Consider the following 16,926-nt stretch of genomic DNA (forward strand, 5'->3'; position numbering starts at 1 on the left):
CCGACCTACCCTGCCTATAGAAACTATCTAGTCACACTCATTTCAGTAGCCTCTATCTTTCCCCCTGTACCAGGTAATACTACACAACACCACTCAAGGCCATGTTATCTGAAACTAGATGACCGTCCTCCATAACCTGCTTCCCACCTCTCTATAGGACACCAAAAACAGGGGAACATAGAACATACCATCTCTTGCCATATAATAGCAACGACGTAAAATATCACAACATGTTAATTAACTAAATGAGTAACTTTAGAGACGTCTATTCTAAAGATGTTTGCATAGAGCAGTAATTTGTGAGATACTTACACCCAGACCTTGAACAACATTCTGCAGTGTAGGAGCAAGACTGTCACCAAGTTTTGTAACCAAGTCTTCCTGTAAAATATGTCATGTTAGTTGTTAAGTTTCTATCTGTCGTCTACATCTTCCTTATGTACATTTGTTAGATTGGCAAAAAAGCAGGTGGCAACAGAAAATCAGCTGTAGGCACAAAACAGTATGATATTCGTAACGTGTTTTCTATAGTTCAAGAAGAAAAAGAGGTCAACAAGTTCTCCCCTAACTTGTGGATAGATGATGATAACTTGTTTTCACTGGACAATCTCAGTAGTCGTCTCACTATGATCACAATTGATAATGGTCACAACCTCCCATCACCTCTACACAATGATATCACAGATCATGATCAGAAATCATTCTCTAATAAATTAATTAAATAAGTAACAGATCTGTTATTAAAAAATCTCTATATACTTTATTAGACTTTATTTGTCGACAACTTAAGAATAAAATGAGGACATATTTTCTTACCACTGCATATTGGGTCCCAGCAGTATCATCCACAAAGCAACCAATGTTTATCTGAAATAAGAATAAAATATTACTAACATTTCTGTAAACATTCCACGATATTCATGCATTTGAAGTAGTAGCAATTTTATAGCCTTAAGGTACCTTCACACTGAGCAACTTTAGAACGATAACGATAGCGATCCGTGATGTTGCAGCGTCCTAGATAGCGATATTGTTGTGTTTGACATGCAGCAGCGATCAGGATCCTGCTGTGACATCGTTGGTCGGAGCTAGAAGGCCAGAACTTTGTTTCGTCGCTGGATCACCCGCTGACATCGCTGAATCGGCGTGTGTGATGCCGATCCAGCGATGTCTTCACTTGTAACCAGGGTAAACATCGGGTTACTAAGCGCAGGGCCGCACTTAGTAACCCGATGTTTACCCTGATTACCACTGTAAAAGTAAAAAAAAAAAAAACAGTACATACTTACATTCCGGTGTCTGTCCCCCGGCGTCAGCTTCCCTGCACTATGTCAGCGCCGGCCGGCCGTAAAGCAGAGCACAGCGGTAACGTCACCACTCTGCTTTATGGCCGGCGCTTACACAGTACAGGGAAGCTGATGCTGGGGGACAGACACCGGAATGTAAGTATGTAGTGTTTTTTTTTTTTTTACATTTACAATGGTAACCAGGGTAAACATCGGGTTACTAAGTGCGGCCCTGCGCTTAGTAACCCAATGTTTACCCTGGTTACCCGGGGACTTCGGCATCGTTGGTCGCTGGAGAGCTGTCTATGTGACAGCTCTCCAGCGACCACACAACGACCTAAACAGCGACGCTGCAGCGATCGGCATTGTTGTCTATATCGCTGCAGCGTCACTAAATGTGACGGTACCTTAAGAAAAAGCGAGATTGGCGCCCCCGCTCGTACGATGGCTGTACCTGAGCTCCTATAAAGACCCTACAAGGCTGACAGTCAGAAACAGAGGGCCAGATGGCCTGTAATCATTGTATGATATCAAGATAAAGTGGCGTAAGTGTATGATAACACAGGCCAAAAAGGGTGTGAATGTATACAAAGGAGAGATTACAATCAACTTAAGTCACTCAAAACAAATATGTTAGAATACTAAAAGATATATCATAGCTGCAATAACAATCCCCAGTATGAAAAGGATTAGGGTACCATCACACTAGACGATATCGCTAGCGATCCGTGACGTTGCAGCGTCCTCGCTAGCGATATCGTCCAGTGTGACAGGCAGCAGCGATCAGGCCCCTGCTGTGATATCGCTGGTCGGGGAAGAAAGTCCAGAACTTTGTTTCGTCGCTGGATCTCCCGCTGACATCGCTGAATCGGCGTGTGTGACGCCGATTCAGCGATGTCTTCGCTGGTAACCAGGGTAAACATCGGGTTACTAAGCGCAGGGCCGCGCTTAGTAACCCGATGTTTACCCTGGTTACCATCCTAAAAGTAAAAAAAACAACCACTACATACTTACCTACCGCTGTCTGTCCCCGGCGCTGGGCTTCTCTGCTCTGGCTGTGAGCACAGCGGCCGGAAAGCAGAGCGGTGACGTCACCGCTCTGCTTTCCGGCTGCCCGGCGCTCACAGCCAGAGCAGAGAAGCCCAGCGCCGGGGACAGACAGCGGTAGGTAAGTATGTAGTGGTTGTTTTTTTTACTTTAACGATGGTAACCAGGGGGTAAACATCGGGTTACTAAGCGCGGCCCTGCGCTTAGTAACCCGATGTTTACCCTGGTTACCGGGGACCTCGGGATCGTTGGTCGCTGGAGAGCTGTCTGTGTGACAGCTCTCCAGCGACCAAACAGCGACGCTGCAGCGATCCGGATCGTTGTCGGTATCGCTGCAGCGTCGCTTAGTGTGACGGTACCTTTAGACCAGTGCTGACACACAATGACCCTGATAAATATTCCAGCAAATATGCAAAATAACAGTCAGCATAATATAAATGCATAGATGTTACCACACACATGCTTCAACCCCAACATATTCCAGTTTACAAAATGACAAATAGGGGCACAAATGGGGGCATGGTTTGCAGACAATCTCAGATTCATTGGAAAACATCCAGAAGGATTCAGAAACAGTCTAGCTAATTTGGAAGACTTCAAAAGGAAAAACAATGTGAAGATCAGAGGGATTCTGAAGTCGGTCCAAAACTTCCAGTTAAGGGATTACATTTCTTCGCTAATTTCTTATCTAATTCCTAACGGCAAAGGGGAAAACTTAATTGAAAAGGCCTTTAGAGTACGCAGGCCATCTTCTCTTCCATCTGATGTTGCTACAGACGTTATTGTCTCATCTTACCCCAACTGGGTGCGAAACACAGGTATATCAAAAGAGCCAAGATTCCTCTCTTCTCCGTATAGTCATTTAACCTTTTTTAATGACCTATCTAAAGAAACTCTGCAAAAGCGGAAATTACCGTATATACTCGAGTATAAGCCGAGATTTTCAGCCCAAATTTTTGGGCTGAAAGTGCCCCCCTCGGCTTATACTCGAGTCACGGTAGCGGTGGGGTCGGCGGGTGAGGGGGTGAGGGCGCTGAGGCATACTTACCTAGTCCCAGCGATCCTCGCGCTGTCCCTGCCGTCCCACGGGCTTCGGCGCTGCAGCTTCTTCCTCTCTTCAGCGGTCACGTGGGACCGCTCATTACAGAAATGAATAAGCGGCTCCACCTCCCATAGGGGCGGAGCCGCTTATTCATTTCTCTAATCAGCGGTGCCGGTGACCGCTGATAGAGAAAGAAGCTGCGGCACCGAAGACCAGGCAGAGGGACAGCGCGAGGATCGCCAGGATATTCACCTGTCCACGTTCCAGCCGCCGGGCGTCGCTCCATCTTCCCGGCGTCTCCATCTTCCCGGCGTCTGCACTCTGACTGTTCAGGTCAAAGGGCGCGATGACGCATACAGTGTGCGCGGCGCCCTCTGCCTGATCAGTCAGAGCAGAGACGCCGGGAAGATGGAGGCGCCGGAACGAGACGCCGGGAGCTGCAATCAAGGGAGGTGAGTATGTGTTTTTTTTTTTTTATTGCAGCAGTAGCAGCGGCAGAACAGATTAATGTGGAGCATCTATGGGGCACAATGAACGGTGCAGAGCACCGTATATGGAGCACATCTATGGGGCACAATGAACGGTGCAGAGCACCGTATATGGAGTACATCTATGGGGCACAGTGAACGGTGCAGAGCACCGTATATGGAGCACATCTATGGGGCACAGTGAACGGTGCAGAGCACCGTATATGGAGCACAGCTATGGGGCACAGTGAACGGTGCAGAGCACCGTATATGGAGCACATCTATGGGGCACAGTGAACGGTGCAGAGCATCGTATATGGCACACCTATGGGGCACAGTGAACGGTGCAGAGCATCGTATATGGCACACCTATGGGGCACAGTGAACGGTGCAGAGCACCGTATATGGCACAGCTAGGGGGCACAATGAACGGTGCAGAGCACTGTATATGGCACAGCTATGGGGCACAGTGAACGGTGCAGAGCACTATATGGGGCACAGCTATGGGGAAATATGAACGGTGTAGAGCACTATATGGCACAGCTATGGGGAAATAATTATCTATTTTTATTTTTGAAATTCACCGGTAAATGCTGCATTTCCACCCTAGGCTTATACTCGAGTCAATAAGTTTTCCCAGTTTTTTGTGGCAAAATTAGGGGGGTCGGCTTATACTTGGGTCGGCTTATACTCGAGTATATACGGTATTTCAATCCACTACACGTGAGCTTCTAAAAGCCAGAATACCCTAAATTGGACTCAGTTCTCTATGCTACAAAATAAATTCGCATCTAAACTGATTACTATTTCTTCTCCAACGGAAGGAGTCGACTTCCTGAAATGTGCCGGCATAGTTTCCTCCGTGGGCTCTCCTGGTCTCCTTTCTATGTCCAAATCAAACCTACGTTCCAAGTGAAAAAGTATTACAACATTTATTGAAGTCGGTAACTTTATTATTCAAGTTCCTAGAAAAAACTGTTTTCCATTTATTCCTCAATTGTGGCTTGTAAATGAACCGTACTTTGTCCCCACAAAGTCCTAGGATCACCTTTAGGTGATTCCAGACAGGACAGGCCCTTATAGACATCATACGACGTACTTACTTTTTTATTGAGAAGCGACAGTTATATTAGGTTTGATACTGAGCTACGTTTAATCTGTTTGAGTAAGCTACAGTCGTTTTCTGTTTGTGTAAGCTATGGTATATATATGTATGCCTGTCTTCTTTTCCTTTCACCCTTTTTTCCCTTACCCGTTATCCTTCACCTCTATTAAATTTATAAAATCAATAAAATTTGTTGGAAAAAACAAATAGGGGCACAAAAAGATACAACCCCAAAATACATCATACTCATCTGACATAGTGTGGAACTTCATGCAGATAGCTGGAAATGATGATAGCCTAAATGCTTAGATGAAGAGGACAGGCTCACAACACAGCCACTGGTCTAATCCTTTTCATATTGGGGGATTGTTATTGCAGCTATGATATATCTTTTAGTATTCTAACATATTTGTTTTGAGTGACTTAAGTTGATTGTAATCTCTCCTTTGTATACATTCACACCCTTTTTGGCCTGTGATATCATTCAATGATTACAGGCCATCTGGCCCTCTGTTTCTGACTATCAGCCTAGTAGGGTCTTTATAGGAGCTCAGGTACAGCCATCGTACGAGCGGGGGTGCCAATCTCGCTTTTTCTTAGGGTGCCAACCTCCGCATCTAGGTAGGTGCTCAGATAGAAGTGGTATCCAGGGAGAGGTCACTCATTTCTTCACATTGGTTTAGTGAGTTTGTTATGACATAGTTGCACTAATATTATCACCTTGTAGTTGTTAACCATTTAGGTGCTGGCAGTTCTGCTTGTTGAGATTTTTTGACTGGGCATACTTCTATCATGTTAGAGGGGTCTTTTTCCTAACATTTTTTCTAGTCTTTTCCGGTATATCATTATTTCCATTGACTAGTCAGGTAGAGAGCTTCTATTTTTTGGTCTGCTCTCTTGTATTTTTACAAGCCCGGTTTTTCCTAGGCAATTTAATTAAAAGGAACAAATCCCGCTGTTGGGATTCTTTTATTATGTTCTCTTAATAAAGGTTATATTTTAATAGGGTAGTTTTTCTTTAGTAAGCCGTTAATTATTTATTAATTATTTACCCTTGCATATACTGAGTTGTAAGAAGATCTCTGCCCCATAGTGGCTTCAGGGAGAGTTTTATCATGTGCCGTGTAAAGGGACGTAGAGGAGTTGGAGAATCGTCAGCCTACTTATGTCAGTTGTCTGCTATACTTTGCTCACTCCGGTCCTGATAATGAGGAATCGTGTTGTAGTCAGACGCGCCTGATTCATTAAGAGGCATTTTTTATTAACTCAATATTAAAGCTAGTCATGATGACCAATCGTCACAGGCGCCATTTTGATTAAGATAACTTTTTTCCAGCAAAACAAAATGACTAAATAAAATGAATATATACCTACTTACATTGTATCATGCTACAGAGCAGACACCTATATGATGAATGTTATTTTTTTTCGCAAACAATAGTATATTCAGTATGTAAAATAGGGGGCAAATGACTGAAGGATCAGTGACCTGTCATAAATCCATACTGATGCATATGTAAGCAGAGCACCATATAAAGCCCCGTTCACAGGCTGCCCCAGAGAACGAGAATCTCATTAACTAAAAACTGCAAATAAAGATTAAACAACAACCACAAGACAGATTTCATCACCAGGTATCATTGTAATCAGTATAACGGCGCTGACCTGACGCTGTCTGTAGTTTACTGAGCACAATCCTGCTGACAGGTTCACTTTAAGCAACTGCTCCTGGACAGCCACACTGCTCCTGCCTGTCCATTCTGTGCTGCTACTGGGAACCCGACCCTGCCCCAGCCCAACACTGTGTTATTAGACAGACTTTTGGTCTCCATCTGTTTACTTATAGCAATATATATTGAGGTCACTTTGCCATAATTAAGGCTGTGTTTGCACCCTAGAATTTGAAATGAATTGGACACAATCCTAGGAGACCTCAGAGTGTTATACACGGTTTTCATTTTTAAGGCAAATGGAGGCTCAGGTGAAGTTTTGATTTTCTACAAATTCCATTTCCCGGCTAAATTTCAGTAAACCTGTCTAATTTGGGGAGATTCACTCATCCTTACACCTGATTTATTCCATATATATTTGTGTGTATATAATCTTTTATCAGGTCACCCACACTCACACTTTCTGTATAGGTCAATATTGAGGTTTTCTTTTGGAAGGTACCTTAAAATAATGGTAATGATCAGCCAGACAATTGATATACGTGGGCAAATACAAAAGATATTTTTTTGTGTTATCCTATATTTGCTCATAAATTATCATCTCGTGTACCAAACCATGTTCATTTTTTGGTGTCTTAAAGAAATTACTTATTACAATGTGTCACATGAAAAGCTGTGTGGTGTTGTTTACCTACACTGAAAGTTTAATTACCAGGTGATTATCATTATCCAGACTACAGAAAGTACATGCTAGTCTGAGTCCGCCTCTTCCTGTGATTAGCAGCTTACTGTCTATAGATATGTACACAGAGAGCCTGGTGTTGGTGGGGTTAGCTTTCCCAGCTCTGCTGCCTTGCTAAATCTAATAGTGTCAGAACGGCTGCACCCAGTAAACTCCATCATTGGATTCAGGATCTCTTTCTCTACATCATGTTGCTCTGAGATGAGGTAGAAAACTCTGCTGACAAATTCTCTTTAAATATAAATTAATTTAAAAAATCACAAACTTACCAAGAATATCACAATGTCACGTGCAGACAAAGCGTTGGCATTTTTCTAGAAATGAAGATCAACAAGTAACAAGGTAAATTACAGTGAACTCTCAGCCTTATTCACCATAATGATCTCTGTTAGGTTTCTGCCACTGTGTCCATCCGTCAATCATGGGCAGCATACAGTGCTATTTGTCCAATATTGTTACCAGAATCTTAAACATCGGCTCCTAACAAAGCCCCTAATGTAGAGTTAATAATAATAATAATTTTATTTATATAGCGCCAACATATTCCGCAGTGCATTACATTATAGAGGGGATTTGTACAGACAATAGACATTACAGCATAACAATAAACACAGATGAAAACAGATACCAAGAGGAATGAGGGCCGTGCTCGCAAGCTCACAAACTATGAGGAAAAGGGGTTGAACACAACTTATGGAGAACCTGACAGCTGACACGTGCTGCCCGAACCACAGACATCATGTATCAGACACTGACTCCATCATTTCAGCCAGGTATGTTCTATTCTGTAACGCTATGGTATGTCAGCGAAAGACATACATGTAAAAGCCATGACACACGGGTGACTGATCCAAAAGGCAGAGTGTCACAGTTTCTGGTCCATGCTGCCTGTCGTTCAAGGACCAACTCTCAGGTTCACTTAGACCTAATTCACACATCTGTATTTCTGGTCAGTACATTAGTATTTGTAAATCAAAACAAGGAATAGTTTAACCCCTTAACGACCGCCAATACGACCTTTAACAGCGGTAGTTAAGGGTACTTAAATCACAGCACCGTTAATTAATGGCGCTGTGGAAAAAGTGTATAGCGCCCCCAGAGTCGGCTTCTCTCTGGGGTCTAGGCTACCGGGGGTAGCTGCGACCCCAGAGAACATGATTCGGGTTGCTTTTTTTAAAAAAGTCTGGTATGTCATTAAATTTCTCTCTCGCTCATCAGAGGAAAGAGAAATAGAGTCCCCCGATCCCCCCAGTACCTCCCAGTGTCCCTGAATCCTCCTGTGTCCACCCACGGCCACCAGCGTTTTTTTCCGGGAACAAAATTCCAGGCGCATGCGCAGTGTGCCCACCGAGATCTGCCGGCTGGCACCCGGCAACAATAGGAGATTTATCCTATTGGTTTATTTTGATCACTGTGATAGACACTATCACAGTGATCAAAATAAAAAAAATAGTGAATAAAAACCCCTTTTATCACCCCCTGAGATTAGGTTTATGGTTAGGGTTGGGATTAGGGTTAGGGGAATGTTGGGGTTAGGGTTGGGATTATGGTTGGGATTAGGATTAGAGGTGTGTTGGGGATAGGGTTGGAGTTATGGTTGTGATTAGGATTAGAGGTGTGTTAGGGATAGGGTTGGAGTTATAATTGAGGGGTTTCCACTGTTTAGGTACATCAGGGGGTCTCCAAACGCGACATGGCGCCACCATTAATTCCAGCCAATATTGCGTTCAAAAAGTCAAACGGTGCTCCCTCCCTTCTGAGCCCTGCCATGCACCCAAACAGTGGCTTTTACCTACTTATGGGGTATTGGCGTACTCAGGAAAAATTGCACAACACATTTTCTCCTGATACCCTTGTAAAAATAAAAAAAATTGTTGTAAAGTAATTTTTTTGTGAAAAAAGTAAAATGTTGATTTTTTTCCTTTCACATTGCTTTAGTTCTCATAAAGCACCTGAAGGGTTAATAAACATCTTGAATGTGTTTTTGCGCACCTCGAGGGGTGCAGTTTTTAGAATGGTGTCACTTTTGGGTAGTTTCTTTTAGATTCACCCCCCAAACTCAATTCGAATGTGAGGTGGTCCCTAAAAAATGGTTTTGTAAATTTTGTTGGAAAAATGAGAAATTGTTGGTCAACTTTTAACCCATATTATAACTTCCTGACAAAAAAATAATATTTATTAAGTATTTTGTATGACGTACCTCTGTGATTTAAGGGCATAAAAATTAAAAGTTTGAAAATTGCAAAATTTTCAAAATTTTTGCCATATTTCAGTTTTTTTCATAAATAAACGCAAGTTATATGGAAGAAATTTTACCACTAACATGAAGTACAATATGTCACGAAAAAACAGTCTCAGAATCAGCGGGATCTGTTAAAGCGTTGGGAGGGCGGGGGGCACATAGATCTTTATTTTAAACACAATTATTCATATCTTCTCTACAGCAAACGCTGCTGCAGGGAAAATATGAATGGGGCTTCAGCACGATGCAGGGGACAGCGCTAAACTTTAGCGCTGTCTCCTGCACGGTGCGTGTGGTACCCAGTGGGCAAACGGGTGGCACACGTGTGCCGCACGTGTGCCACACTGATGTGCCACAGAAACGCACGGGCACACGGACACGGATAATTCCGGTACCGATTTTTTTTACGGTACCGGAATTATCTGGACGTGTGGAACAGCCCTCAAGCCGTGACAACACTGATGGCAGAAAAACATTGAATGAGCACAGAAAGAAGGCTGAAGTCCTCCTTTATGCTTATAATTCACCATGATATTCACATTCTTACCCCACAAAACAGATCATATAGCTTGTCAAGCAGCTGTGGGGTTAAGTTCTTCAATAAAAACAAAATAAAAAAAAAAATGTTATTAGTCATTTCCATTTTATGGTTAGAAATTACATTCGAGAAGAAATACATAATACAGTGATACCTTGACTAAGGAGTGCGTCTGCTCAGGAATATTCCAAGATACGAGCTGGCGCTTAGTTGATTTATTGCTTTATGATGTGAGCAGATCTGAGTTAGCAGCCACGTGACTATCCTGCCATGCAAGCAGCGCTGTCTTTGCTGTTGCTCTTCTGACCTGGGGTGTACTCTATTTTTAGCACTGCATGCTGCATGCAATTTACATGGGACTGTACATAGGATGATGGTTTTTTTTTGCTTTATGCTTCTGCTTTTTTTCTGTGGCAGTGCTGTATGTTATTTCACATGTGCAGCCCGGTGCAGTATACTGCACTATTATGTGCCCTCTCTGACTCTTTGGAGTGTTGGCTTTACAATTCAATATTTCCTATATTTATATGTGAAGATGATTAAGTAAAGTTATTGAAAAAAAAAATGTAAAACTGCCATACAATAGTTTATTACACGTTGAATAGTTTTTCGTACAGTGCATTACTGTATTTATTATTAAAGTTCATTTTTCTTATTTAAAACACCTAACAAAAATTACTGGTGTGTTTTTTGGGGGGACTGGAATGGATTAATAGCATTTCAATTCCTTTTAATGGGGACATTGAATTTGATGTGAGAGCAAATTGAGTTAAGAGCTCAGTCACAGAACGAATTAAACTCCTAAGTCGCAGTAATACTGTATTAATCCTAAAAGTTTTTCGCAACTAATGTAATTTATGTTTTCAAACACATTTTTACCCATGTTTAAGAATTTTTTTAAAGATTTTCTTTAATATAGATGGAATTTTTAAATTAAAGTACATACAACCGTGAAAAAAAAGAATTTTCATTGATCCTTGAATTTTGTCATGACATGTATGGGAGTTGAAAAGAAATTGAGGCCAACTGTGAAATAATTTTCATCAAGCCTCACGAGACTTGCTTTGCCCATCAATACTGTAGATTAGGCTGATCCAGCAACGAACAGCTTAATATATTCAGCCTATTATATAGTATCAGGCAGGTTAATACTGAATATTACAATATGTTCTACTAATGTATATTTATTACAATATTTTCATTTATAAATACATTTCATATATTTATAAAATACATTATTTATACATGATAGATCTAAATACATTTCTAAGCACATTATTAATGCTGTATATTACATATATTTATATATCTATATGCTCATTGTTAATAAATTATGTTACCGCCAAAATGTTTGCCAAACAGGTTGAAGTCAAAGCTCCACTAGTCTGTGAAAAAAAAAAGCAAAACAGTCATTGCGTCATTTATTTTCGAAAAAATAAAAATAAAAAAATAAAGAGTGCTCTCAGTGGGAGAAACTAAATAGGGATCTTGTGGGTGATTCCTATTTTGTTTCTCCCACTGAGAGCACTCTCTCTCTCTCTCTCTCTCTATCTATCTATCTATCTATCTATCTATATATATATATATTTTTTTTTTTTTTTTTTTTTTTCTTACTGGCTAACACAATACCAAACCGCTTTTTTTTTTCCGTTTTATTTCTTTTCCAGTAATGGTGCATTTTACATATATACTTTTTTTTATTTTCTGCTATTTGTGTAATACACGATAACTCAAAGAGATGTGGAAAAATGTTAGTCAGCTAAAGCAAAATGCGAAACTATTTAACATCACTGTATTATATTCTTATTTGTCATAGAAAATATTAAAAATCCTTGGTCCCTCATGTCCCCTCCCTTTTTTCTTTCGTCTATCATGTGTCTTGAGGAGACAATGGTGGGTGCCTTTATGTAAAATGACAGTGACACAGGTGTGAATCCAGATTAATTAAAATGCGAGTATTCCCCTTTTATGTCAGGTGACTGCAAAGGAAGTCCCCACAAAGAGACAGGAAAAAACCTTGTTAGGGCCTGAAGTGGGTTAGGCTATGTGCTCAGGTTCAGGATTTCTTGCAGAAGATTCCTGAGAAAAACCTGAAATTTTCTGCAAGAAATCTGCATGCGTTTTTGCCGCGTTTTGCCGCGTTTTTGATTTTTTTTTGCGACGTTTTTGATGCAGTTTCTTCCGGACATTTCCCAATGCATTTTGTAGTGGGAAATCTGCAAAAAAAAACGCAAAATTAATGAACATGCTGCGTTTTTTACCGCGATGCGTTTTTTTCGCAAAAAAAAAACGCATCATGTGCACAAAACATGCGGAATTCATTCTAAATGATGGGATGCTTATTGTATGCGTTTTTTTGCGGTTTTATAGCGTTTTTATCGGGAAAAATGTAAAAAAAAAAAAACACGAAAAAACAGCCAAGTGTGCACACAGCCTTAAAGAAGAAATTACACCCTTTACAGACAGTACTGCTCTGGGAGAAACTATGGAATATTGGATTTTCTATACATCCAATATTAATAAGACACACATTATTGGCATTGGGATAACTAGGCCAAAAATACACATTTTTTTCTCATAATTATATCCCCTACCAAAAAGTCCCAAATCCATAGGGGCCATATAACCACCAGCAGCTAGGCCATGTTTGGTCTCTAAGCATAGCTAAAATCCTGGTAGAAAAGATGACATCAGTCTCGACCTTCTGTGATCGCTCTATGAGGAGTTATTACATAAATTGGGATTGCCTACAATTGTGAAGTACTGAGTCCGGCCCACAACCGGGACCTTGTGAGGTCATTGTAGAGGGGGGTGTGGGTGGGACTCAGGGTCTGATAAAAGATCAATCCCAATTATCGTCAGTGTTTGTACAGAGAATTACATTTCATGTATGTAGGGATCCTGTTTATCAACAAACCAATCGAAGCGCTCGCTTTTGGCTAAACTGAATCGTCTATGCGATCGGTGTAGTAAATTCTCCTTTTAGTCCCTTTTACTTTATGTAACTGTCTATGTTGTATTGTTCTGTCCCCATTGAAATTTTTTTTGTAAATTTTTCATAAACATTGCCTCGCTTTGGATTAAATATATAATGTAATAGTTCTGTTCCTTCTGTTCTGTCAGCTGCGCCTCGAAGTGATAGCTGCCCTAAACGGTGTCCATTCGACCAAATCAGAGTGGTGGCAGCGAGTAGTCTGGGGGCATCTGAGAGTCGGCTGTGACCGTACCAGGAACGTGCACATATTCACTGGAATCCGGAGGTGTTTATGCCATACATTAACGGTTAATTTTCTGATCGCCAACCTAATGGTGCGAACAGGCTGTGGCCTTCTCTGTGACTCATCGGCCAATTGTGTAATTGTCCAGACGACAGGAGGCAGCAGAGAGCTGTTCGCTCCAAAGATCACAGCGGGTGGCACTTGTGACCTTCCCGACCTGTGATATCAGGGATTTGTGGGATTAAGAAAGTCCTGACAAATATTCGGATCTATGACATTATTAAACAGTTATTCCCATCTATGCAAGGTATCAACTATCCACAGCACAGGTTACAACTTTTTGACCACTGGAAACCCCACTAATCCTGAGAGTCCCGTGTTCTGGAGTGCCCCTGTGGAATGGAGCGGAGGCCACACATGTGTAATGTTCTGCGCTATCTTTGGCAGTTCACACACAATCAGTGAATCAGGGGCCAGAATGTGCGGCCACCCCCTTAATTCCAATTAATAATGTCAGAGCCCCATTTTGACTTGTAGTGTCCAATTAATTATCTTTTATTATATTATCACTATTATTATTGCTAATAATAAAAAATAGTAAATAAGTGCATAGTTTCAATTTATTACACTCTACATTACTACTTTATTCTTTCTATATAGTCAAAAATTACTTATGGTACCAGAAAAATACTATTTCAAAGTATAATCATGTCCTTACCAGTCTGCACAACACATCTGTAAGGTCGGGGGTTAAGCCTAGTTTATCCTGCAGTGAGAAAAATCACAAGATGGTTAAACATTGTGTTTTTTTATTTTATGTGTAGAATCGTTGATATAGTACAAGCAGATCAGGTTGGCATTAGTATAAATATTTCCTAGAATTGGACATTTTATCCTGATGTGACCAGAATGTCATTGTTTTATTACTATATGAATGCTGATTATTAACGCTGAATATATTTCAAGCTCAACACAATCATGAGATTACTGAGACAGATGGAAATGGCAGAGATCATCAGCAGCAACCAAGGAAAATGTATTGGAAGCTTTATATTAATTGATTTTGTGACGCCCAGGAGACCGGGATACCCAGCACCGGACCAATGGAGTCTGTCTCTTGAGGGGGATGTCACGGGTGGCTTGACCCGGTGCTGTGGCCTCAGGCAATGCACAGTGTAAGGGGTATCATGAGGGGACAGGCACTTACTTGATCAGCAGCAGGTTCTCCCAGCGGTGACGATCTCGATCCTGGATAGATGGCTATTGTCCAAATGAAAGACTGAGGCACTGAAACGTTTAACCAGTTTACTTTAACATAAAAGGATTTACAACCAGTCCTGTCACCGGAGTCTGTATGGGAACTCTGAGTTACTTTGACCTTGCCGGGGTCTTCGCCTCTTATTGTGCGCAATTTCTGTGTGGCCCTGCTGCTGTATGTGAACTGGCTGCCGGCCCAATCTGTCCCCTCCGGGTCCTGGTTCGACGGGCAACCCGAGTCCTTTTATCGGTTTACCCCCTCTGGGAGTACCGCTGAACTCTGTGTCTGTTGCTGCGTCCGACCCTAGTGAAGCTGATATCACCTCACGTTTTTCCGGTTGCTGTATTATATATAATGAATACAGCCACGGATCCGGTATCCGTCTTTGCGCCTGTTCTGGGTAGTGATTAATGCTACCCGGTTCTCACAATGTCCTTTTTCTCTATCCCTCTTCTCCTCAGGCCGGTGATTTAGGCCTGGTAACAGTCACAGGGCTGTTAGAGATTCAACTGTATGACCTCTCACTATCAGCTCCTTGGCCCAACTGCCATTTCTTCTCTCAGACCAGAATGGATCAAGGGGAGTCTCTGGAGCTCCCCCTTCTGGCCGGAGGTGGTAGTGCAGTCTTGCTATTTTAGTATTTGTACTTACTGTCAGTAACTATTTTTGTGGCAAATACCCCTAGGGGTGCCACATTCCCCCTTAGTTAAGAACAGCACTCCGGGACTGTGGGACAATAACATTTTGAAATAACAATTAATATGTACAGAGTCTTAAAAATGAAAAGTTACAAAAACCACTCAAGGAAACAAAAATAGAGTTCTGTAAAAAGTCACTTCAAATAGCGTCCATTAATACAGTTCTATCCTTGAAGGTATTAGGAACGGCACTGTACTTAGTGTCCAGGAATTTAGTTCCATTTTTCCAACGGAGTTATCAATATAAAGTCTAAAGAAAGTTCAAAAAGAGCAAAAAGCAAAGTTCAAAAAGCAGTCTTTCCGGAGCTTTGATTTAGTGCCTCCGGGCTGATAAAAAGTTCAAGAATATGCAAGAAGTTCATACAGACAAGTCTCTGTAGGTACTGGGCTTAAACGTTGCAGAATGATAACAATGACTATAGTTTTATAGTTGGTAATCTGCATACCTGGCCGGTAATTGACCCTGGGTACTACGCTGTGATCTACGTAACAGCGGTATCTCTCCATGTGGTGTACTACTGTCTACTGCGGATGTAGTATCTGCCCGCTCTGCTAAAGATAATTCCACGACTATGGAGTTGGCAAGTCCACCGTGAATGGGATCACTCTGATCAGGAATCTGTTCTTCCTGGCCTGGAATCTCCTGTAGTACGGGGTCAGCCTCTTCCTGTCTTGGGACTTCTGGTATTGGGTTCGGTGTTGGGTAAAAGGCCACCATGGGAACCACTACTGCACCATGGTATGTTAGTAGGGTTTTGGGAAAGTCTCCTATACAGGTGTGATACATTTCCTCTTCTTTTTCCTTTACTGGTTGAACCTGTATGGGTTGAATAACTTCTGGTTCTGGCTGGACAACTTCTGGCTCTTTCAATGCTTCCGGACACAATTTAAGATTGTCTCTTGACACTAGTACAGATGTTAAGCCTCCGTTTTTGCTAATGAGACACATTTTAGGATTATCCATTCTTGTTGGTAAAACTGTGTAGGGTACGGCTTCCCACTGATTGTCTAGTTTATTGGTTCGACGATTTCTCTTGAATACTTGGTCACCCGGTCTTAATGGGGTCGCTAGAGCATTCTGGTTGAAAGTTCGCTCTTGTCTTTCTCTAGTTTGCTGAAGGCTTCTTTCCACACTCTCTTGCACTTGGCGATACTGCTTTTGCCGTATGATATCCCAATTGGAGTCTTTGACTTCTGCGTCTGGTTTCAGAATTCCCATTTCTAGATCGATTGGTAATTGGCCGGGTCTTGCACGCATAAGGTAAGCTGGGGTGCAATTTGTGGAACTCACCGGGACATGATTATACAGATCCACCAAGTCAGGCAATTTCTCTGGCCATTGATTCCTTTCTGCCTCAGGTAAAGTCTTTAGTAGTTCTATTACAATATGGTTCATCTTCTCGCATAAGCCGTTTGTTTGTGGATGATAGGCCGCCGTCCGGATCTTTTTGCAACCATACATATTACAGAATTCTCTGAAGATCTCTGATTCAAAGGCTGTACCTTGGTCGGTGAGAACCTGTTCCGGATATCCATGGGGTCTACAAAAGTACGTTTGGAACGCTTTGGCTGCTGTTTTTGCTGTCAGATCTTTTACGGGTACTACTACCAAG

Source organism: Ranitomeya imitator, chromosome 8 (assembly GCF_032444005.1).
Source record: "Ranitomeya imitator isolate aRanImi1 chromosome 8, aRanImi1.pri, whole genome shotgun sequence".
Taxonomy (NCBI): domain Eukaryota; kingdom Metazoa; phylum Chordata; class Amphibia; order Anura; family Dendrobatidae; genus Ranitomeya; species Ranitomeya imitator.